Genomic DNA, 23,971 nt, shown 5'->3' with positions numbered 1-23,971 from the left:
ATTGTGCCTTTTGTATTTAATTCCGATGCAATTTCTGTGTTTCATCGTCAAGAAGAAGGTCCAAGGGATACAATAAACATGAAGTGAAGCATCGGAATATATAACTAGTGTCACAGGAATGGTCAGTAGGAAGAGTCAGTCTTCTTGTCCTTAAGTCTGCATTGTGCCTTTTGTATTTACTTCCGATGCAATTTCTGTGTTTCATCGTCAATAGGAAGGTCCAAGGGATACAGTAAACCTGAAGTGAAGCATCGGAAACTATAACTAGTGTCACAGGAATGGTTCAAAACATAGTCAGTAAGAAGTGTCAGTCTTCATGTACTTAAGTCGGCATTGTGCCTTTGGTATATAATTCCGATGCAATTTCTGTGTTTCATCGTCAAGAAGAAGGTCCAAGGGATACAATAAACCTGAAGTGATGCATCAGAATCTATAACTAGTGTCACAGGAATGGTCAGTAAGAAGAGTCAGTCTTCTTGTCCTTAAGTCTGCATTGTGCCTTTTGTATTTAATTCCGATGCAATTTCTGTGTTTCATCGTCAAGAAGAAGGTCCAAGGGATACAATAAACCTAAAGTGATGCATCGGAATCTATAACTAGTGTCACAGGAATGGTCAGTAAGAAGAGTCAGTCTTCTTGTCCTTAAGTCGGCATTGTGCCATTTCAATTTAATTCCGATGCAATTTCTGGGTTTCATCGTCAATAAGAAGGTCCAAGGGATACAGTAAACCTGGAGTGATGCATCGGAATCTATAACTAGTGTCACAGGAATGGTCAGTAGGAAGAGTCATTCTTCTTGTCCTTAAGTCTGCATTGTGCCTTTTGTATTTAATTCCGATGCAATTTCTGTGTTTCATCGTCAAGAAGAAGGTCCAAGGGATACAATAAACCTGAAGTGATGCATCGGAATCTATAACTAGTGTCACAGGAATGGTCAGTAAGAAGAGTCAGTCTTCTTGTCCTTAAGTCGGCGCTGTGCATTTTATATTTAATTCCGATGCAATTTCTGTGTTTTATCGTCAATAAGTAGGTCCAAGGGATACAGTAAACCTGAAGTGAAGCATCGGATTCTATAACTAGTGTCACAGGAATGGTTCAAAACAAAGTCAGTAAGAAGTGTCGGTCTTCAAGTACTTTAGTCGGCATTGTGCCTTTTGTAATTATTTCCGATGCAAGTTCTGTGTTTCATCGTCAATAAGAAGGTGCAAGGGATACAGTAAACCTGGAGTGAAGCATCGGAATAGATAACTTGTGTCACAGGAATGGTCAGTAGGAAGAGTCAGTCTTCTTGACCTTAAGTCGGCAATGAGCCTTTGTATTTAATTCTGATGCAATTTCTGTGTTTCATCGTCAATAAGAAGGTCCAAGGGATACAGTAAACCTGAAGTGAAGCATCGGAATCTATAACTAGTGTCACAGGAATGGTTCAAAGCATAGTCAGTAAGAACAGTCGGTCTTCATGTACTTTAGTCGGCATTGTGCCTTTTGTATTTAATTCCGATGCAATTTCTGCGTTTCATCGTCAATAAGAAGGTCCAAGGGATACAGTGCACCTGAAGTGAAGCTTCGGAAACTATAACTAGTGTCACAGGAATGGTTCAAAATATAGTCAGTAAGAAGTGTCGGACTTCATGTACTTAAGTCGGCGTTGTGCCTTTTGTATTTAATTCCGATGCAATTTCTGTGTTTCATCGTCAATACTAAGGTCCAAGGGATACAATGAACCTGAAGTGAAGCATGGGAATATATAACTAGTGTCACAGGAATGGTCAGTAGGAAGAGTCAGTCTTCTTGTCCTTAAGTCGGCATTTTGCCTTTTGTGTTTAATTCCGATGTAATTTCTGTGTTTCATCGTCAATAAGAAGGTTTAAAGGATACAGTAAACCTGAAGTGAAGCATCGGAATCTATAACTAGTGTCTCAGGAATGGTCAGTAGGAAGAGTCAGTCTTCTTGTCCATAAGTCGGCTTTGTGCCTTTTGTATTTAATTCCGATGCAATTTCTGTGTTTCATCGTCAATAAGAAGGTCCAAGGGATACAGTAAACCTGAAGTGAAGCATCGGAATCTATAACTAGTGTCACAGGAATGGGCAGTAGGAAGAGTCAGTCTTCTTGTCCTTAAGTCGGCATTGTGCCTTTTGTATTTAATTCCGATGCAATTTCTGGGTTTCATCGTCAATAAGAAGGTCCAAGGGATACAGTAAACCTTGAGTGAAGCATCGGAATCTATAACTAGTGTCACAGGAATGGTCAGCAGGAAGAGTCAATCTTCATGTCCTTATGTCGGCATTCTGCCTTTTGTATTTAATTCTGATGCAATTTCTGTATTTCATCGCCAATAAGACGGTCCAACGGATACAGTAAACCTGAAGTGAAGCATCAGAATCTATAACTAGTGTCACAGGAATGGTTCAAATCTTAGTCAGTAGGAAGGGTCATTCTTCTTGTCCTTAAGTCGGCATTGTGCCTTTTGTATTTAATTCCGATGCAATTTCTGTGTCTCATCGTCAATAAGAAGGTCCAAGGGATACAGTAAACCTGAAGTGAAGCATCGGAATCTATAACTAGTGACACAGGGATGGTTCAAAACATAGCCAGTAAGAACTGTCGGTCTTCATGTACTTAAGTCGGCATTCTGTCTTTTGTATTTAATTCCGATGCAATTTCTGCGTTTCATCGTCAATAAGAAGGTCCAAGGGATATAGTAAACCTGAAGTGAAGCATCGGAATCTATAACTAGTGTCACAGGAATGGTTCAAAATATAGTCAGTAAGAAGTGTCGGTCTTCATGTACTTAAGTCGGCATTGTGCCTTTTGTATTTAATTCCGATGCAATTTCTGTGTTTCATCGTCAATAAGAAGGTCCAAGAGATACAATAAACCTGAATTGAAGCATCGGAATATATAACTAGTGCCACAGGAATGGTCAGTAGGAAGAGTCAGTCTTCTTGTCCTTAAGTCTGCATTGTGCCTTTTGTATTTAATTCCGGTGCAATTTCTGTGTTTCATCGTCAATAAGAAGGTCCAAGGGATTCAGTAAACCTGAAGTGAAGCATCGGAATCTATAACTAGTGTCACAGGAATGGTTCAAAACATAGTCAGTAAGAACTGTCGTTCTTCATGTACTTAAGTCGGCATTGTGCCTTTTGTATTTAATTCCGATGCAATTTCTGCGTTTCATCGTCAATAAGAAGGTCGAAGAGATACAGTAAACCTGAAGTGAAGCATCGGAAACTATAACTAGTGTCACAGGAATGGTACAAAATATAGTCAGTAAGAAGTGTCGGTCTTCATGTACTTAAGTCGGCTTTGTGCATTTTGTATTTAATTCCGATGCAATTTCGGTGTTTCATCGTCAATAAGAAGGTCCAAGGGATACCATAAACCTGAAGTAAAGCATCGGACTATATAACTAGTGTCACAGGAATGGTCAGTAGGAAGAGTCAGTCTTCTTGTCCTTAAGTCGGCATTGTGCCATTTCAATTTAATTCCGATGCAATTTCTGGGTTTCATCGTCAATAAGAAGGTCCAAGGGATACAGTAAACCTGGAGTGAAGCATCGGAATCTATAACTAGTGTCACAGGGATGGTCAGCAGGAAGAGTCAATCTTCATGTACTTAAGTCGGCATTGTGCCTTTTGTATATAATTCCGATGCAATTTCTGTGTTTCATCGTCAATAAGAAGGTCCAAGAGATACAATAAACCTGAGGTGTAGGATCGGAATATATAACTAGTGCCACAGGAATGGTCAGTAGGAAGAGTCAGTCTTCTTGTCCTTAAGTCTGCATTGTGCCTTTTGTATTTAATTCCGATGCAATTTCTCTGTTTCATCGTTAATAAGAAGGTCCAAGGGATACAGTAAACCTGAAGTGAAGCATCGGAATCTATAACTAGTGTCACAGGAATTGTTCAAAACATAGTCAGTAAGAACTGTCGGTCTTCATATACTTAAGTCGGCATTGTGCCTTTTGTATTTAATTCCGATGCAATTTCTGCGTTTCATCGTCAATAAGAAGGTCCAAGGGATACAGTAAACCTGAAGTGAAGCATCGGAATCTATAACTAGTGTCACAGGAATGGTTCAAAATATAGTCAGTAAGAAGTGTCTGTCTTCATGTACTTAAGTCGGCATTGTGCCTTTTGTATTTAATTCCGATGCAATTTCTGTGTTTCATCGTCAAGAAGAATGTCCAAGGGATACAATAAACCTGAAGTGAAGCATCGGAATATATATCTAGTGTCACAGGAATGGTCAGTAGGAAGAGTCAGTCTTCTTGTCCTTAAGTATGCATTGTGCCTTTTGTATTTACTTCCGATGCAATTTCTGTGTTTCATCGTCAATAAGAAGGTCCAAGGGATACAGTAAACCTGAAGTGAAGCATCGGAATCTATAACTAGCGTCACAGGAATGGTCAGTAGGAAGAGTCAGTCTTCTTGTCCTTAAGTCGGCATTGTGCCTTTTGTATTTAATTCCGATGCAATTTCTGGGTTTCATCGTCAATAAGAAGGTCCAAGGGATACAGTAAACCTGGAGTGAAGCATCGGAATCTATAACTAGTGTCACAGGAATGGACAGCAGGAAGAGTCAATGTTCATCTCCTTATGTCGGCATTCTGCCTTTTGTATTTAATTCTGATGCAATTTCTGTGTTTCATCGTCAACAAGAAGGTCCAAGGGATACAGTAAACCTGAAGTGAAGCATCGGAATCTATAACTAGTGTCACAGGAATGGTTCAAAACATAGTCAGTAAGAAGTGTCGGTCTTCATGTACTTAAGTCGGCATTGTGCCTTTGGTATATAATTCCGATGCAGTTTCTGTGTTTCATCGTCAGTAAGAAGGTCCAAGGGATACAGTAAACCTGAAGTGAAGCATCGGATTCTATAACTAGTGTCACAGGAATGGTTCAAAACATAGTCAGTAAGAACTGTCGGTCTTAATGTACTTAAGTCGGCATTGTGCCTTTTGTATTTAATTCCGATGCAATTTCTGCGTTTCATCGTCAATAAGAAGGTCCAAGGGATACAGTGAACCTGAAGTGAAGCTTCGGAAACTATAACTAGTGTCACAGGAATGGTTCAAAATATAGTCAGTAAGAAGTGTCGGTCTTCATGTACTTAAGTCGGCATTGTGCCTTTTGTATTTAATTCCGATGCAATTTCCGTGTTTCATCGTCAATAAAAAGGTCCAAGGGATACAATAAACCTGAAATGAAGCATCGGAATATGTAACTAGTGTCACAGGAATGGTCAGTAGGAAGAGTCAGTCTTCTTGTCCTTAAGTCGGCATTGTGCCTTTTGTATTTAATTCCGATGCAATTTCTGTGTTTCATCGTCAATAAGAAGGGCCATGGGATATAGTAAACCTGAAGTGAAGCATCGGAATCTATAACTAGTGTCACAGGAATGGTTCAAAACATAGTCAGTAGGAAGTGTCGGTCTTCATGTACTGAAGTCGGCATTGTGCCTTTTGTATTTAATTCCGATCAATTTCTGTGTTTCATTGTCAATACGAAGGTCCAAGGGATACAGTAAACCTGAAGTGAAGCATCGGAATCTATAACTAGTGTCACAGGAATGGTCAGTAGGAAGAGTCAGTCTTCTTGTCCTTAAGTCGGCGCTGTGCACTTTATATTTAATTCCGATGCAATTTCTGTGTTTTATCGTCAATAAGAAGGTCCAAGGGATACAGTAAACCTGAAGTGAAGCATCGGAATCTATAACTAGTGTCACAGGAATGGTTCAAAGCATAGTCAGTAAGAAGTGTCGGTCTTCAAGTACTTTAGTCGGCATTGTGCCTTTTGTATTTATTTCCGATGCAAGTTCTGTGTTTCATCGTCAATAAGAAGGTCCAAGGGATACAGTAAACCTGGAGTGAAGCATCGGAATAGATAACTTGTGTCACAGGAATGGTCAGTAGGAAGAGTCAGTCTTCTTGACCTTAAGTCGGCAATGAGCCTTTTGTATTTAATTCCGATGCAATTTCTGTATTTCATCGTCAATAAGAAGGTCCAAGGGATACAGTAAACCTGAAGTGAAGCATCGTAATCTATAACTAGTGTCACAGGAATGGTCAGTAGGAAGAGTCAGTCTTCTTGTCCTTAAGTCGGCTTTGTGCCATTTGTATTTAATTCCGATGCAATTTCTGTGTTTCATCGTCAATAAGAAGGTCCAAGGGATACAGTAAACCTGAAGTGAAGCATCGGAATCTATAACTAGTGTCACAGGAATGGTCAGTAGGAAGAGTCAGTCTTCTTGTACTTAAGTAGGCGCTGTGCATTTTATATTTCATTCCGATGCAATTTCTGTGTTTTATCGTTTATAAGAAGGTCCAAGGGATACTGTAAACCTGAAGTGAAGCATCGGAATCTATAACTAGTGTCACAGGAATGGTTCAAAACATAGTCAGTAAGAAGCGTCGGTCTTCATGTACTTAAGTCGGCATTGTGCCTTTTGTATTTAATTCCGATGCAATTTCTGTGTTTTATCATTAATAAAAAGGTCCAAGGGATACAGTAAACCTGAAGTGAAGCATCGGAATCTATAACTAGTGTCACAGGAATGGTCAGTAGGAAGAGTCAGTCTTCTTGTCATTAAGTCTGCATTGCGCCTTTTGTATTTAATTCCGATGCAATTTCTGTGTTTCATCGTCAATAAGAAGGTCCAAGGGATACAGTAAACCTGAAGTGAAGCATCGGAATCTATAACTAGTGTCACAGGAATAGTCAGTAGGAAGAGTCAGTCCTCTTGTTCTTAAGTCGGCATTGTGCCTTTTGTATTTAATTCCGATGCAATTTCTGGGTTTCATCGTCAATAAGAAGGTCCAAGGGATACAGTAAACCTGGAGTGAAACATCGGAATCTATAACTAGTGTCACAGGAATGGTCGGCAGGAAGAGTCAATCTTCATGTCCTTATGTCGGCATTCTGCCTTTTGTATTTAATTCTGATGCAATTTCTGTGTTTCATCGTCAATAAGAGGGTCCAAGGGATACAGTAAACCTGAAGTGAAGCATCGGAATCTATAACTAGTGTCAACGGAATGGTTCAAAACATAGTCAGTAAGAAGTGTCGGTCTTCATGTACTTAAGTCGGCATTGTGCCTTTGGTATATAATTCCGATGCAATTTCTGTGTTTCATCGGCAATAAGAAGGTCCAAGGGATACAGTAAATCTGAAGTGAAGCATCGGAATCTATAACTAGTGTCACAGGAATGGTTCAAAACATAGTCAGTAAGAACTGTCGGTCTTCATGTACTTAAGTCGGCATTGTGCCTTTTGTATTTAATTCCGATGCAATTTCTGCGTTACATCGTCAATAAGAAGGTCCAAGGGATACAGTAAACCTGAAGTGAAGCATCGGAATCTATAACTAGTGTCACAGGAATGGTTCAAAATATAGTCAGTAGGAAGTGTCGGTCTTCATGTACTTAAGTCGGCATTGTGCCTTTTGTATTTAATTCCGATGAAATTTCTGTGTTTCATTGTCAATAAGAAGGTCCAAGGGATACAAAAAACCTGAAGTGAAGCATCGGGATCTATAACTAGTGTCACAGTTATGGTCAGTAGGAAGAGTCAGTCTTCTTGTCCTTAAGTCGGCATTGTGCCTTTTGTATTTAATTCCGATGCAATTTCTGGGTTTCATCGTCAATAAGAAGGTCAAGGGATACAGTAAACCTGGAGTGAAGCATCGGAATCTATAACTAGTGTCACAGGAATGGTCAGCAGGAAGAGTCAATCTTCATGTCCTTATGTCGGCATTCTGCCTTTTGTATTTAATTCTGATGCAATTTCTGTGTTTCATCGTCAATAAGAAGGTCCAAGGGATACAGTAAACCTGAAGTGAAGCATCGCAATCTATAACTAGTGTCACAGGTATGGTTCAAAACATAGTCAGTAAGAAGTGTCGGTCTTCATGTACTTAAGTCGGCATTGTGCCTTTGGTATATAATTCCGATGCAATTTCTGTGTTTCATCGACAGTAAGAAGGTCCAAGGGATACAGTAAACCTGAAGTGAAGCTTCGGGATCTATAACTAGTGTCACAGTTATGGTCAGTAGGAAGAGTCAGTCTTCTTGTCCTTAAGTCGGCATTGTGCCTTTTGTATTTAATTCCGATGCAATTTCTGGGTTTCATCGTCAATAAGAAGGTCAAGGGATACAGTAAACCTGGAGTGAAGCATCGGAATCTATAACTAGTGTCACAGGAATGGTCAGCAGGAAGAGTCAATCTTCATGTCCTTATGTCGGCATTCTGCCTTTTGTATTTAATTCTGATGCAATTTCTGTGTTTCATCGTCAATAAGAAGGTCCAAGGGATACAGTAAACCTGAAGTGAAGCATCGCAATCTATAACTAGTGTCACAGGAATGGTTCAAAACATAGTCAGTAAGAAGTGTCGGTCTTCATGTACTTAAGTCGGCATTGTGCCTTTGGTATATAATTCCGATGCAATTTCTGTGTTTCATCGTCAGTAAGAAGGTCCAAGGGATACAGTAAACCTGAAGTGAAGCATCGGAATCTATAACTAGTGTCACAGGAATGGTTCAAAACATAGTCAGTAAGAACTGTCGGTCTTCATGTACTTAAGTCGGCATTGTGCCTTTTGTATTTAATTCCGATGCAATTTCTGCGTTTCATCGTCAATAAGAAGGTCCAAGGGATACACTGAACCTGAAGTGAAGCTTCGGAAACTATAACTAGTGTCACAGGAATGGTTCAAAATATAGTCAGTAAGAAGTGTCGGTCTTCATGTACTTAAGTCGGCATTGTGCCTTTTGTATTTAATTCCGATGCAATTTCTGTGTTTCATCGTCAGTAAGAAGGTCCAAGGGATACAGTAAACCTGAAGTGAAGCATCGGAATCTATAACTAGTGTCACAGGAATGGTTCAAAACATAGTCAGCAAGAACTGTCGGTCTTCATGTACTTAAGTCGGCATTGTGCCTTTTGTATTTAATCCCGATGCAATTTCTGCGTTTCATCGTCATTAAGAAGGTCCAGGGGATACAGTGAACCTGAAGTGAAGCATCGGAAACTATAACTAGTGTCACAGGAATGGTTCAAAATATAGTCAGTAAGAAGTGTCGGTCTTCATGTACTTAAGTCGGCATTGTGCCTTTTGTATTTAATTCCGATGCAATTTCTGTGTTTCATCGTCAATAAGAAGGTCCAAGGGATACAATAAACCTGAAGTGAAGCATCGGAATATATAACTAGTGTCACAGGAATGGTCAGTAAGAAGAGTCAGTCTTCTTGTCCTTAAGTCGGCGCTGTGCATTTTAATTTAATTCCGATGCAATTTCTGTGTTTCATGGTCAATAAGAAGGTCCAAGGGATACAGTAAACCTGAAGTGAAGCTTCGGAATCTATAACTAGTGCCACAGGAATGGTTCAAAACATAGTCAGTAAGAAGTGTCGGTCTTCAAGTACTTTAGTCGGCATTGTGCCTTTTGTATTTATTTCCAATGCAAGTTCTGTGTTTCATCGTCAATAAGAAGGTCCAAGGGATACAGTAAACCTGGAGTGAAGCATCGGAATACATAACTTGTGTCACAGGAATGGTCAGTAGGAACAGTCAGTCTTCTTGACCTTAAGTCGGCAATGTGCCTTTTGTATTTAATTCCGATGCAATTTCTGTATTTCATCGTCAATAAGAAGGTCCAAGGGATACAGTAAACCTGAAGTGAAGCATCGGAATCTATAACTAGTGTCACAGGAATGGTCAGTAAGAAGAGTCAGTCTTCTTGTCCTTAAGTCGGCGCTGTGCATTTTATATTTAATTCCGATGCAATTTCTGTGTTATATGGTCAATAATAAGGTCCAAGGGATACAGTAAACCTGAAGTGAAGCTTCGGAATCTATAACTAGTGCCACAGGAATGGTTCAAAACATAGTTAGTAAGAAGTGTCGGTCTTCAAGTACTTTACTCGGCATTGTGCCTTTTGTATTTATTTCCAATGCAAGTTCTGTGTTTCATCGTCAATAAGAAGGTCCAAGGGATACAGTAAACCTGGAGTGAAGCATCGGAATACATAACTTGTGTCACAGGAATGGTCAGTAGGAACAGTCAGTCTTCTTGACCTTAAGTCGGCAATGTGCCTTTTGTATTTAATTCCGATGCAATTTCTGTATTTCATCGTCAATAAGAAGGTCCAAGGGATACAGTAAACCTGAAGTGAAGCATCGGAATCTATAACTAGTGTCACAGGAATGGTCAGTAGGAAGAGTCAGTCTTCTTGTCCTTAAGTCGGCTTTGTGCCTTTTGTATTTAATTCCGATGCAATTTCTGTGTTTCATCGTCAATAAGAAGGTCCAAGGGATACAGTAAACCTGAAGTGAAGCATCGGAATCTATAACTAGTGTTGCAGGAATGGTTCAAAACATAGTCAGTAAGAAGAGTCAGTCCTCTAGTACTTAAGTCGCCATTGTGGCTTTTGTATTTAATTCCGATGCACTTTCTGTGTTTCATCGTCAATAAGAAGGTCCAAGGGATACGGTAAACCTGAAGTGAAGCATCGGAATCTATAACTAGTGTCACAGGAATGGTCAGTAGGAAGAGTCAGTCCTCTTGTCATTAAGTCGGCTTTGTGCCTTTTGTATTTAATTCCGATGCAATTTGTGTGTTTCATCGTCAATAAGAAGGTCCAAGGGATACAGTAAACCTGTAGTGAAGCATCGGAATCTATAACTAGTGTCACAGGAATGGTTCAAAACATAGTCAGTAAGAACTGTTGGTCTTCATGTACTTAAGTCGGCATTGTGCCTTTTGTATTTAATCCCGATGCAATTTCTGCGTTTCATCGTCATTAAGAAGGTCCAGGGGATACAGTGAACCTGAAGTGAAGCATCGGAAACTATAACTAGTGTCACAGGAATGGTTCAAAATATAGTCAGTAAGAAGTGTCGGTCTTCATGTACTTAAGTCGGCATTGTGCCTTTTGTATTTAATTCCGATGCAATTCTGTGTTTCATCGTCAATAAGAAGGTCCAAGGGATACAATAAACCTGAAGTGAAGCATCGGAATATATAACTAGTGTCACAGGAATGGTCAGTAAGAAGAGTCAGTCTTCTTGTCCTTAAGTCGGCGCTGTGCATTTTATATTTAATTCCGATGCAATTTCTGTGTTTTATGGTCAATAAGAAGGTCCAAGGGATACAGTAAACCTGAAGTGAAGCTTCGGAATCTATAACTAGTGTCACAGGAATGGTTCAAAACATAGTCAGTAAGAAGTGTCGGTCTTCAAGTACTTTAGTCGGCATTGTGCCTTTTGTATTTATTTCCAATGCAAGTTCTGTGTTTCATCGTCAATAAGAAGGTCCAAGGGATACAGTAAACCTGGAGTGAAGCATCGGAATACATAACTTGTGTCACAGGAATGGTCAGTAGGAACAGTCAGTCTTCTTGACCTTAAGTCGGCAATGTGCCTTTTGTATTTAATTCCGATGCAATTTCTGTATTTCATCGTCAATAAGAAGGTCCAAGGGATACAGTAAACCTGAAGTGAAGCATCGGAATCTATAACTAGTGTCACAGGAATGGTCAGTAGGAAGAGTCAGTCCTCTTGTCATTAAGTCGGCTTTGTGCCTTTTGTATTTAATTCCGATGCAATTTCTGTGTTTCATCGTCAATAAGAAGGTCCAAGGGATACAGTAAACCTGAAGTGAAGCATCGGAATCTACAACTAGTGTTGCAGGAATGGTTCAAAACATAGTCAGTAAGATGAATCAGTCCTCTAGTACTTAAGTCGCCATTGTGCCTTTTGTATTTAATTTCGATGCAATTTCTGTGTTTCATCGTCAATAAGAAGGTCCAAGGGATACAGTAAACCTGAAGTGAAGCATCGGAATCTATAACTAGTGTCACAGGAATGGTCAGTAGGAAGAGTCAGTTTTCTTGTCCTTAAGTCGGCGCTGTGCATTTTATATTTAATTCCGATGCAATTTCTGTGTTTTATCGTTTATAAGAAGGTCCAAGGGATACAGTAAACCTGTAGTGAAGCATCGGAATCCATAACTAGTGTCACAGGAATGGTTCAAATCATAATCAGTAAGAACTGTCGGTCTTCATGTACTTAAGTCGGCATTGTGCCTTTTGTATTTAATCCCGATGCAATTTCTGCGCTTCATCGTCATTAAGAAGGTCCAGGGGATACAGTGAACCTGAAGTGAAGCATCGGAAACTATAACTAGTGTCACAGGAATGGTTCAAAATATAGTCAGTAAGAAGTGTCGGTCTTCATGTACTTAAGTCGGCATTGTGCCTTTTGTATTTAATTCCGATGCAATTTCTGTGTTTCATCGTCAATAAGAAGGTCCAAGGGATACAATAAACCTGAAGTGAAGCATCGGAATATATAACTAGTGTCACAGGAATGGTCAGTAAGAAGAGTCAGTCTTCTTGTCCTTAACTCTTCGCTGTGCATTTTATATTTAATTCCGATGCAATTTCTGTGTTTTATGGTCAATAAGAAGGTCCAAGGGATACAGTAAACCTGAAGTGAAGCTTCGGAATCTATAACTAGTGTCACAGGAATGGTTCAAAACATAGTCAGTAAGAAGTGTCGGTCTTCAAGTACTTTAGTCGGCATTGTGCCTTTTGTATTTATTTCCAATGCAAGTTCTGTGTTTCATCGTCAATAAGAAGGTCCAAGGGATACAGTAAACCTGGAGTGAAGCATCGGAATACATAACTTGTGTCACAGGAATGGTCAGTAAGAACAGTCAGTCTTCTTGACCTTAAGTCGGCAATGTGCATTTGTATTTAATTCCGATGCAATTTCTGTATTTCATCGTCAATAAGAAGGTCCAAGGGATACAGTAAACCTGAAGTGAAGCATCGGAATCTATAACTAGTGTCACAGGAATGGTCAGTAGGAAGAGTCAGTCTTCTTGTCCTTAAGTCGGCTTTGTGCCTTTTGTATTTAATTCCGATGCAATTTCTGTGTTTCATCGTCAATAAGAAGGTCCAAGGGATACAGTAAACCTGAAGTGAAGCATCGGAATCTATAACTAGTGTTGCAGGAATGGTTCAAAACATAGTCAGTAAGAAGAATCAGTCCTCTAGTACTTAAGTCACCATTGTGCCTTTTGTATTTATTTCCGATGCAATTTCTGTGTTTCGTCGTCAATAAGAAGGTCCAAGGGATACAGTAAACCTGGAGTGAAGCATCGGAATAGATAACTTGTGTCACAGGAATGGTCAGTAGGAAGAGTCAGTCTTCTTGACCTTAAGTCGGCAATAAGCCTTTTGTATTTAATTCCGATGCAATTTCTGTATTTCATCGTCAATAAGAAGGTCCAAGGGATACAGTAAACCTGGAGTGAAGCATCGGAATAGATAACTTGTGTCACAGGAATGGTCAGTAGGAAGAGTCAGTCTTCTTGTCCTTAAGTCGGCGCTGTGCACTTTATATTTAATTCCGATGCAATTTCTGTGTTTTATCGTTTATAAGAAGGTCCAAGGGATACAGTAAACCTGTAGTGAAGCATCGGAATCTATAACTAGTGTCACAGGAATGGTTCAAAACATAGTCAGTAAGAAGCGTCGGTCTTCATGTACTTAAGTCGGCATTGTGCCTTTTGTATTTAATTCCGATGCAATTTCTGTGTTTTATCATCAATAAAAAGGTCCAAGGGATACAGTAAACCTGAAGTGAAGCATCGGAATCTATAACTAGTGTCACAGGAATGGTCAGTAGGAAGAGTCAGTCTTCTTGTCATTAAGTCTGCATTGTGCCTTTCGTATTTAATTCCGATGCAATTTCTGTGTTTCATCGTCAATAAGAAGGTCCAAGGGATACAGTAAACCTGAAGTGAAGCATCGGAATCTATAACTAGTGTCACAGGAATGGTCAGTAGGAAGAGTCAGTCTTCTTGTTCTTAAGTCGGCATTGTGCCTTTTGTATTTAATTCCGATGCAATTTCTGGGTTTCATCGTCAATAAGAAGGTCCAAGGGATACAGTAAACCTGGAGTGAAGCATCGGAATCTATAACTAGTGTCACAGGAATGGTCAGCAGGAAGAGTCAATCTTCATGTCCTTATGTCGGCATTCTGCCTTTTGTATTTAATTCTGATGCAATTTCTGTGTTTCATCGTCAATAAGAAGGTCCAAGGGATACAGTAAACCTGAAGTGAAGCATCGGAATCTATAACTAGTGTCACAGGAATGGTTCAAAACATAGTCAGTAAGAAGTGTCGGTCTTCATGTACTTAAGTCGGCATTGTGCCTTTGGTATATAATTCCGATGCAATTTCTGTGTTTCATCAGCAATAAGAAGGTCCAAGGGATACAGTAAATCTGAAGTGAAGCATCGGAATCTATAACTAGTGTCACAGGAATGGTTCAAAACATAGTCAGTAAGAAATGTCGGTCTTCATGTACTTAAGTCGGCATTGTGCCTTTTGTATTTAATTCCGATGCAATTTCTGCGTTTCATCGTCAATAAGAAGGTCCAAGAAATACAGTAAACCTGAAGTGAAGCATCGGAATCTATAACTAGTGTCACAGGAATGGTTCAAAATATAGTCAGTAATAAGTGTCGGTCTTCATGTACTTAAGTCGGCATTGTGCCTTTTGTATTTAATTCCGATGCAATTTCTGTGTTTCATCGTCAATAAGAAGGTCCAAGGGATACAATAAACCTGAAGTGAAGCATCGGAATATATAACTAGTGTCACAGGAATGGTCAGTAGGATGAGTCAGTCTTCTTGTCCTTAAGTCGGCATTGTGCCTTTTGTATTTAATTCCGATGCAATTTCTGGGTTTCATCGTCAATAAGAAGGTCCAAGGGATACAGTAAACCTGAAGTTAAGCCACGGGATCTGTAACTAGTGTCACAGGAATGGTCAGTAGGAAGAGTCAGTCTTCTTGTCCTTAAGTCGGCATTGTGCCTTTTGTATTTAATTCCGATGCAATTTCTGGGTTTCATCGTCAATAAGAAGGTCAAGGGATACAGTAAACCTGGAGTGAAGCATCAGAATCTATAACTAGTGGCACAGGAATGGTCAGCAGGAAGAGTCAATCTTCATGTCCTTATGTCGGCATTCTGCCTTTTGTATTTAATTCTGATGCAATTTCTGTGTTTCATCGTCAATAAGAAGGTCCAAGGGATACAGTAAACCTGAAGTGAAGCATCGCAATCTATAACTGGTGTCACAGGAATGGTTCAAAACATAGTCAGTAAGAATTGTCGGTCTTCATGTACTTAAGTCGGCATTGTGCCTTTGGTATATAATTCCGATGCAATTTCTGTGTTTCATCGTCAGTAAGAAGGTCCAAGGGATACAGTAAACCTGAAGTGACGCATCGGAATCTATAACTAGTGTCACAGGAATGGTTCAAAACATAGTCAGTAAGAACTGTCGGTCTTCATGTACTTAAGTCGGCATTGTGCCTTTTGTATTTAATTCCGATGCAATTTCTGCGTTTCATCGTCAATAAGAAGGTCCAAGGGATACAGTGAACCTGAAGTGAAGCTTCGGAAACTATAACTAGTGTCACAGGAATGGTTCAAAATATAGTCAGTAAGAAGTGTCGGTCTTCATGTACTTAAGTCGGCATTGTGCCTTTTGTATTTAATTCCGATGCAATTTCTGTGTTTCATCGTCAATGAAACGGTCCAAGGGATACAATAAACCTGAAGTGAAGCATCGGAATATATAACTAGTGTCACAGGAATGGTCAGTAGGAAGAGTCAGTCTTCTTGTCCTTAAGTCGGCATTGTGCCTTTTGTATTTAATTCTGAAGCAATTTCTGTGTATCATCGTCAATAAGAAGGTCCAAGGGATACAGTAAACCTGAAGTGAAGCATCGGAATCTATAACTAGTGTCACAGGAATGGTTCAAAACATAGTCAGTAAGAAGTGTCGGTCTTCATGTACTTAAGTCGGCATTGTGCCTTTTGTATTTAATTCCGATGCAAATTCTGTGTTTCATCGTCAATAAGAAGGTCCAAGGAATACAGTAAACCTGAAGTGAAGCATCGGAATCTATAACTAGTTTCACAGGAATGGTCAGTAGGAAGAGTCAGTCTTCTTGTCCTTAAGTCGGCGCTGTGCATTTTATATTTAATTCCGATGCCATTTCTGTGTTTTATCGTCAATAAGAAGGTCCAAGGGATACAGTAAACCTGAAGTGAAGCATCGGAATCTATAACTAGTGTCACAGGAATGGTTCAAAACATAGTCAGTAAGAAGTGTCGGTTTTCAAGTACTTTAGTCGGCATTGTGCCTTTTGTATTTATTTCCGATGCAAGTTCTGTGTTTCATCGTCAATAAGAAGGTCCAAGGGATACAGTAAACCTGGAGTGAAGCATCGGAATCCATAACTTGTGTCACCGGAATGGTCAGTAGGAAGAGTCAGTCTTCTTGTCCATAAGTCGGCTTTGTGCCTTTTGTATTTAATTCCGATGCAATTTCTGTGTTTCATCGTCAATAAGAAGGTCCAAGGGATACAGTAAACCTGAAGCGAAGCATCGGAATCTATAACTAGTGTCACAGGAATGGTCAGTAGGAAGAGTCAGTCTTCTTGTCCTGAAGTCGGCATTGTGCCTTTTGTATTTAATTCCGATGCAATTTCTGGGTTTCATCGTCAATAAGAAGGTCCAAGGGATACAGTAAACCTGGAGTGAAGCATCGGAATCTATAACTAGTGTCACAGGAATGGTCAGCAGGAAGAGTCAATCTTCATGTCCTTATGTCGGCATTCTGCCTTTTGTATTTAATTCTGATGCAATTTCTGTGTTTCATCGTCAATAAGAAGGTCCAAGGGATACAGTACACCTGAAGTGAAGCATCGGAATCTATAACTAGTGTCACAGGAATGGTTCAAGGCATAGTCAGTAAGAAGTGTCGGTCTTCATGTACTTAAGTCGGCATTGTGCCTTTGGTATATAATTCCTATGCAATTTCTGTGTTTCATCGGCAATAAGAAGGTCCATGGGATACAGTAAATCTGAAGTGAAGCATCGGAATCTATAACTAGTGTCACAGGAATGGTTCAAAACATAGTCAGTAAGAACTGTCGGTCTTCATGTACTTAAGTCGGCATTGTGCCTTTTGTATTTAATTCCGATGCAATTTCTGCGTTTCATCGTCAATAAGAAGGTCCAAGGGATACAGTAAACCTGAAGTGAAGCATCGGATTCTATAACTAGTGTCACAGGAATGGTTCAAAATATAGTCAGTAAGAAGTGTCGGTCTTCATGTACTTAAGTCGGCATTGTGCCTTTTGTATTTAATTGCGATGCAATTTCTGTGTTTCATCGTCAATAAGGAGGTCCAAGGGATACAATAAACCTGAAGTGAAGCATCGGAATATATAACTAGTGTCACAGGAATGGTCAGTAGGATGAGTCAGTCTTCTTGACCTTAAGCCTGCATTGTGCCTTTTGTATTTAATTCCGATGCAATTTCTGTGTTTCATCGTCAATAAGAAGGTCCAAGGGATACAGTAAACCTGAAGTGAAGCATCGCAATCTATAACTAGTGTCACAGGAATGGTTCAAAACATAGTCAGTAAGAATTGTCGGTCTTCATGTACTTAAGTCGGCATTGTGCCTTTTGTATTTAATTCCGATGCAATTTCTGTGTTTCATCGTCAATAAAATGGTCCAAGGGATACAATAAACCTGAAGTGAAGCATCGGAATATATAACTAGTGTCACAGGAATGGTCAGTAGGAAGAGTCAGTCTTCTTGTCCTTAAGTCGGCATTGTGCCTTTTGTATTTAATTCCGATGCAATTTCTGTGTATCATCGTCAATAAGAAGGTCCAAGAGATACAGTAAACCTGAAGTGAAGCATCGGAATCTATAACTAGTGTCACAGGAATGGTTCAAAACATAGTGTGTAAGAAGTGTCGGTCTTCATGTACTTAAGTCGGCATTGTGCCTTTTGTATTTAATTCCGATGCAAATTCTGTGTTTCATCGTCAATAAGAAGGTCCAAGGGATACAGTAAACCTGAAGTGAAGCATCGGAATCTATAACTAGTGTCACAGGAATGGTCAGTAGGAAGAGTCAGTCTTCTTGTCCTTAAGTCGGCGCTGTGCATTTTATATTTAATTCCGATGCCATTTCTGTGTTTTATCGTCAATAAGAAGGTCCAAGGGATACTGTAAACCTGAAGTGAAGCATCGGAATCTATAACTAGTGTCACAGGAATGGTTCAAAACATAGTCAGTAAAAAGTGTCGGTTTTCAAGTACTTTAGTCGGCATTGTGCCTCTTGTATTTATTTACGATGCAAGTTCTGTGTTTTATCATCAATAAAAAGGTCCAAGGGATACAGTAAACCTGAAGTGAAGCATCGGAATCTATAACTAGTGTCACAGGAATGGTCAGTAGGAAGAGTCAGTCTTCTTGTCATTAAGTCTGCATTGTGCCTTTCGTATTTAATTCCGATGCAATTTCTGTGTTTCATCGTCAATAAGAAGGTCCAAGGGATACAGTAAACCTGAAGTGAAGCATCGGAATCTATAACTAGTGTCACAGGAATGGTCAGTAGGAAGAGTCAGTCTTCTTGTTCTTAAGTCGGCATTGTGCCTTTTGTATTTAATTCCGATGCAATTTCTGGGTTTCATCGTCAATAAGAAGGTCCAAGGGATACAGTAAACCTGGAGTGAAGCATCGGAATCTATAACTAGTGTCACAGGAATGGTCAGCAGGAAGAGTCAATCTTCATGTCCTTATGTCGGCATTCTGCCTTTTGTATTTAATTCTGATGCAATTTCTGTGTTTCATCGTCAATAAGAAGGTCCAAGGGATACAGTAAACCTGAAGTGAAGCATCGGAATCTATAACTAGTGTCACAGGAATGGTTCAAAACATAGTCAGTAAGAAGTGTCGGTCTTCATGTACTTAAGTCGGCATTGTGCCTTTGGTATATAATTCCGATGCAATTTCTGTGTTTCATCAGCAATAAGAAGGTCCAAGGGATACAGTAAATCTGAAGTGAAGCATCGGAATCTATAACTAGTGTCACAGGAATGGTTCAAAACATAGTCAGTAAGAAATGTCGGTCTTCATGTACTTAAGTCGGCATTGTGCCTTTTGTATTTAATTCCGATGCAATTTCTGCGTTTCATCGTCAATAAGAAGGTCCAAGAAATACAGTAAACCTGAAGTGAAGCATCGGAATCTATAACTAGTGTCACAGGAATGGTTCAAAATATAGTCAGTAAGAAGTGTCGGTCTTCATGTACTTAAGTCGGCATTGTGCCTTTTGTATTTAATTCCGATGCAATTTCTGTGTTTCATCGTCAATAAGAAGGTCCAAGGGATACAATAAACCTGAAGTGAAGCATCGGAATATATAACTAGTGTCACAGGAATGGTCAGTAGGATGAGTCAGTCTTCTTGTCCTTAAGTCGGCATTGTGCCTTTTGTATTTAATTCCGATGCAATTTCTGGGTTTCATCGTCAATAAGAAGGTCCAAGGGATACAGTAAACCTGAAGTTAAGCCACGGGATCTGTAACTAGTGTCACAGGAATGGTCAGTAGGAAGAGTCAGTCTTCTTGTCCTTAAGTCGGCATTGTGCCTTTTGTATTTAATTCCGATGCAATTTCTGGGTTTCATCGTCAATAAGAAGGTCAAGGGATACAGTAAACCTGGAGTGAAGCATCAGAATCTATAACTAGTGGCACAGGAATGGTCAGCAGGAAGAGTCAATCTTCATGTCCTTATGTCGGCATTCTGCCTTTTGTATTTAATTCTGATGCAATTTCTGTGTTTCATCGTCAATAAGAAGGTCCAAGGGATACAGTAAACCTGAAGTGAAGCATCGCAATCTATAACTGGTGTCACAGGAATGGTTCAAAACATAGTCAGTAAGAATTGTCGGTCTTCATGTACTTAAGTCGGCATTGTGCCTTTGGTATATAATTCCGATGCAATTTCTGTGTTTCATCGTCAGTAAGAAGGTCCAAGGGATACAGTAAACCTGAAGTGAAGCATCGGAATCTATAACTAGTGTCACAGGAATGGTTCAAAACATAGTCAGTAAGAACTGTCGGTCTTCATGTACTTAAGTCGGCATTGTGCCTTTTGTATTTAATTCCGATGCAATTTCTGCGTTTCATCGTCAATAAGAAGGTCCAAGGGATACAGTGAACCTGAAGTGAAGCTTCGGAAACTATAACTAGTGTCACAGGAATGGTTCAAAATATAGTCAGTAAGAAGTGTCGGTCTTCATGTACTTAAGTCGGCATTGTGCCTTTTGTATTTAATTCCGATGCAATTTCTGTGTTTCATCGTCAATGAAATGGTCCAAGGGATACAATAAACCTGAAGTGAAGCATCGGAATATATAACTAGTGTCACAGGAATGGTCAGTAGGAAGAGTCAGTCTTCTTGTCCTTAAGTCGGCATTGTGCCTTTTGTATTTAATTCTGAAGCAATTTCTGTGTATCATCGTCAATAAGAAGGTCCAAGGGATACAGTAAACCTGAAGTGAAGCATCGGAATCTATAACTAGTGTCACAGGAATGGTTCAAAACATAGTCAGTAAGAAGTGTCGGTCTTCATGTACTTAAGTCGGCATTGTGCCTTTTGTATTTAATTCCGATGCAAATTCTGTGTTTCATCGTCAATAAGAAGGTCCAAGGAATACAGTAAACCTGAAGTGAAGCATCGGAATCTATAACTAGTTTCACAGGAATGGTCAGTAGGAAGAGTCAGTCTTCTTGTCCTTAAGTCGGCGCTGTGCATTTTATATTTAATTCCGATGCCATTTCTGTGTTTTATCGTCAATAAGAAGGTCCAAGGGATACAGTAAACCTGAAGTGAAGCATCGGAATCTATAACTAGTGTCACAGGAATGGTTCAAAACATAGTCAGTAAGAAGTGTCGGTTTTCAAGTACTTTAGTCGGCATTGTGCCTTTTGTATTTATTTCCGATGCAAGTTCTGTGTTTCATCGTCAATAAGAAGGTCCAAGGGATACAGTAAACCTGGAGTGAAGCATCGGAATCCATAACTTGTGTCACCGGAATGGTCAGTAGGAAGAGTCAGTCTTCTTGTCCATAAGTCGGCTTTGTGCCTTTTGTATTTAATTCCGATGCAATTTCTGTGTTTCATCGTCAATAAGAAGGTCCAAGGGATACAGTAAACCTGAAGCGAAGCATCGGAATCTATAACTAGTGTCACAGGAATGGTCAGTAGGAAGAGTCAGTCTTCTTGTCCTGAAGTCGGCATTGTGCCTTTTGTATTTAATTCCGATGCAATTTCTGGGTTTCATCGTCAATAAGAAGGTCCAAGGGATACAGTAAACCTGGAGTGAAGCATCGGAATCTATAACTAGTGTCACAGGAATGGTCAGCAGGAAGAGTCAATCTTCATGTCCTTATGTCGGCATTCTGCCTTTTGTATTTAATTCTGATGCAATTTCTGTGTTTCATCGTCAATAAGAAGGTCCAAGGGATACAGTACACCTGAAGTGAAGCATCGGAATCTATAACTAGTGTCACAGGAATGGTTCAAAGCATAGTCAGTAAGAAGTGTCGGTCTTCATGTACTTAAGTCGGCATTGTGCCTTTGGTATATAATTCCTATGCAATTTCTGTGTTTCATCGGCAATAAGAAGGTCCATGGGATACAGTAAATCTGAAGTGAAGCATCGGAATCTATAACTAGTGTCACAGGAATGGTTCAAAACATAGTCAGTAAGAACTGTCGGTCTTCATGTACTTAAGTCGGCATTGTGCCTTTTGTATTTAATTCCGATGCAATTTCTGCGTTTCATCGTCAATAAGAAGGTCCAAGGGATACAGTAAACCTGAAGTGAAGCATCGGATTCTATAACTAGTGTCACAGGAATGGTTCAAAATATAGTCAGTAAGAAGTGTCGGTCTTCATGTACTTAAGTCGGCATTGTGCCTTTTGTATTTAATTGCGATGCAATTTCTGTGTTTCATCGTCAATAAGGAGGTCCAAGGGATACAATAAACCTGAAGTGAAGCATCGGAATATATAACTAGTGTCACAGGAATGGTCAGTAGGATGAGTCAGTCTTCTTGACCTTAAGCCTGCATTGTGCCTTTTGTATTTAATTCCGATGCAATTTCTGTGTTTCATCGTCAATAAGAAGGTCCAAGGGATACAGTAAACCTGAAGTGAAGCATCGCAATCTATAACTAGTGTCACAGGAATGGTTCAAAACATAGTCAGTAAGAATTGTCGGTCTTCATGTACTTAAGTCGGCATTGTGCCTTTTGTATTTAATTCCGATGCAATTTCTGTGTTTCATCGTCAATAAAATGGTCCAAGGGATACAATAAACCTGAAGTGAAGCATCGGAATATATAACTAGTGTCACAGGAATGGTCAGTAGGAAGAGTCAGTCTTCTTGTCCTTAAGTCGGCATTGTGCCTTTTGTATTTAATTCCGATGCAATTTCTGTGTATCATCGTCAATAAGAAGGTCCAAGAGATACAGTAAACCTGAAGTGAAGCATCGGAATCTATAACTAGTGTCACAGGAATGGTTCAAAACATAGTGTGTAAGAAGTGTCGGTCTTCATGTACTTAAGTCGGCATTGTGCCTTTTGTATTTAATTCCGATGCAAATTCTGTGTTTCATCGTCAATAAGAAGGTCCAAGGGATACAGTAAACCTGAAGTGAAGCATCGGAATCTATAACTAGTGTCACAGGAATGGTCAGTAGGAAGAGTCAGTCTTCTTGTCCTTAAGTCGGCGCTGTGCATTTTATATTTAATTCCGATGCCATTTCTGTGTTTTATCGTCAATAAGAAGGTCCAAGGGATACTGTAAACCTGAAGTGAAGCATCGGAATCTATAACTAGTGTCACAGGAATGGTTCAAAACATAGTCAGTAAAAAGTGTCGGTTTTCAAGTACTTTAGTCGGCATTGTGCCTCTTGTATTTATTTACGATGCAAGTTCTGTGTTTCATCGTCAATAAGAAGGTCCAAGGGATACAGTAAACCTGGAGTGAAGCATCGGAATCCATAACTTGTGTCACAGGAATGGTCAGTAGGAAGAGTCAGTCTTCTTGACCTTAAGTCGGCAATGTGCCTTTTGTATTTAATTCCGATGCAATTTCTGTATTTCATCGTCAATAAGAAGGTCCAAAGGATACAGTAAACCTGAAGTGAAGCATCGGAATCTATAATTAGTGTCACAGGAATGGTCAGTAGGAAGAGTCAGTCTTCTTGTCCATAAGTCGGCTTTGTGCCTTTTGTATTTAATTCCGATGCAATTTCTGTGTTTCATCGTCAATAAGAAGGTCCAAGGGATACAGTAAACCTGAAGTGAAGCATCGGAATCTATAACTAGTGTCACAGGAATGGTCAGTAGGAAGAGTCAGTCTTCTTGTCCTTAAGTCGGCGCTGTGCATTTTATATTTAATTCCGATGCAATTTCTGTGTTTTATCGTCTATAAGAAGGTCCAAGGGATACAGTAAACCTGAAGTGAAGCATCGGAATCTATAACTAGTGTCACAGGAATGGTTCAAAACATAGTCAGTAAGAAGCGTCGGTCTTCATGTACTTAAGTCGGCATTGTGCCTTTTGTAATTATTTCCGATGCAATTTCTGTGTTTTATCATCAATAAAAAGGTCCAAGGTATACAGTAAACCTGAAGTGAAGCATCGGAATCTATAACTAGTGTCACAGGAATGGTCAGCAGGAAGAGTCAATCTTCATGTCCTTATGTCGGCATTCTGCCTTTTGTAATTAATTCTGATGCAATTTCTGTGTTTCATCGTCAATAAGAAGGTCCAAGGGATACAGTAAACCTGAAGTGAAGCATCGGAATCTATAACTAGTGTCACAGGAATGGTTCAAAACATAGTCAGTAAGAACTGTCGGTCTTCATGTACTTGAGTCGGCATTGTGCCTTTGGTATATAATTCCGATGCAATTTCTGTGTCTCATCGTCATTAAGAAGGTCCAAGGGATACAGTAAACCTGAAGTGAAGCATCGGAATCTATAACTAGTGTTACAGGAATGGTT

This window comes from Schistocerca americana, chromosome 2, assembly GCF_021461395.2.
Source record: "Schistocerca americana isolate TAMUIC-IGC-003095 chromosome 2, iqSchAmer2.1, whole genome shotgun sequence".
NCBI lineage: Eukaryota > Metazoa > Arthropoda > Insecta > Orthoptera > Acrididae > Schistocerca > Schistocerca americana.
Note: the sequence above shows the minus strand (reverse complement) of the source record.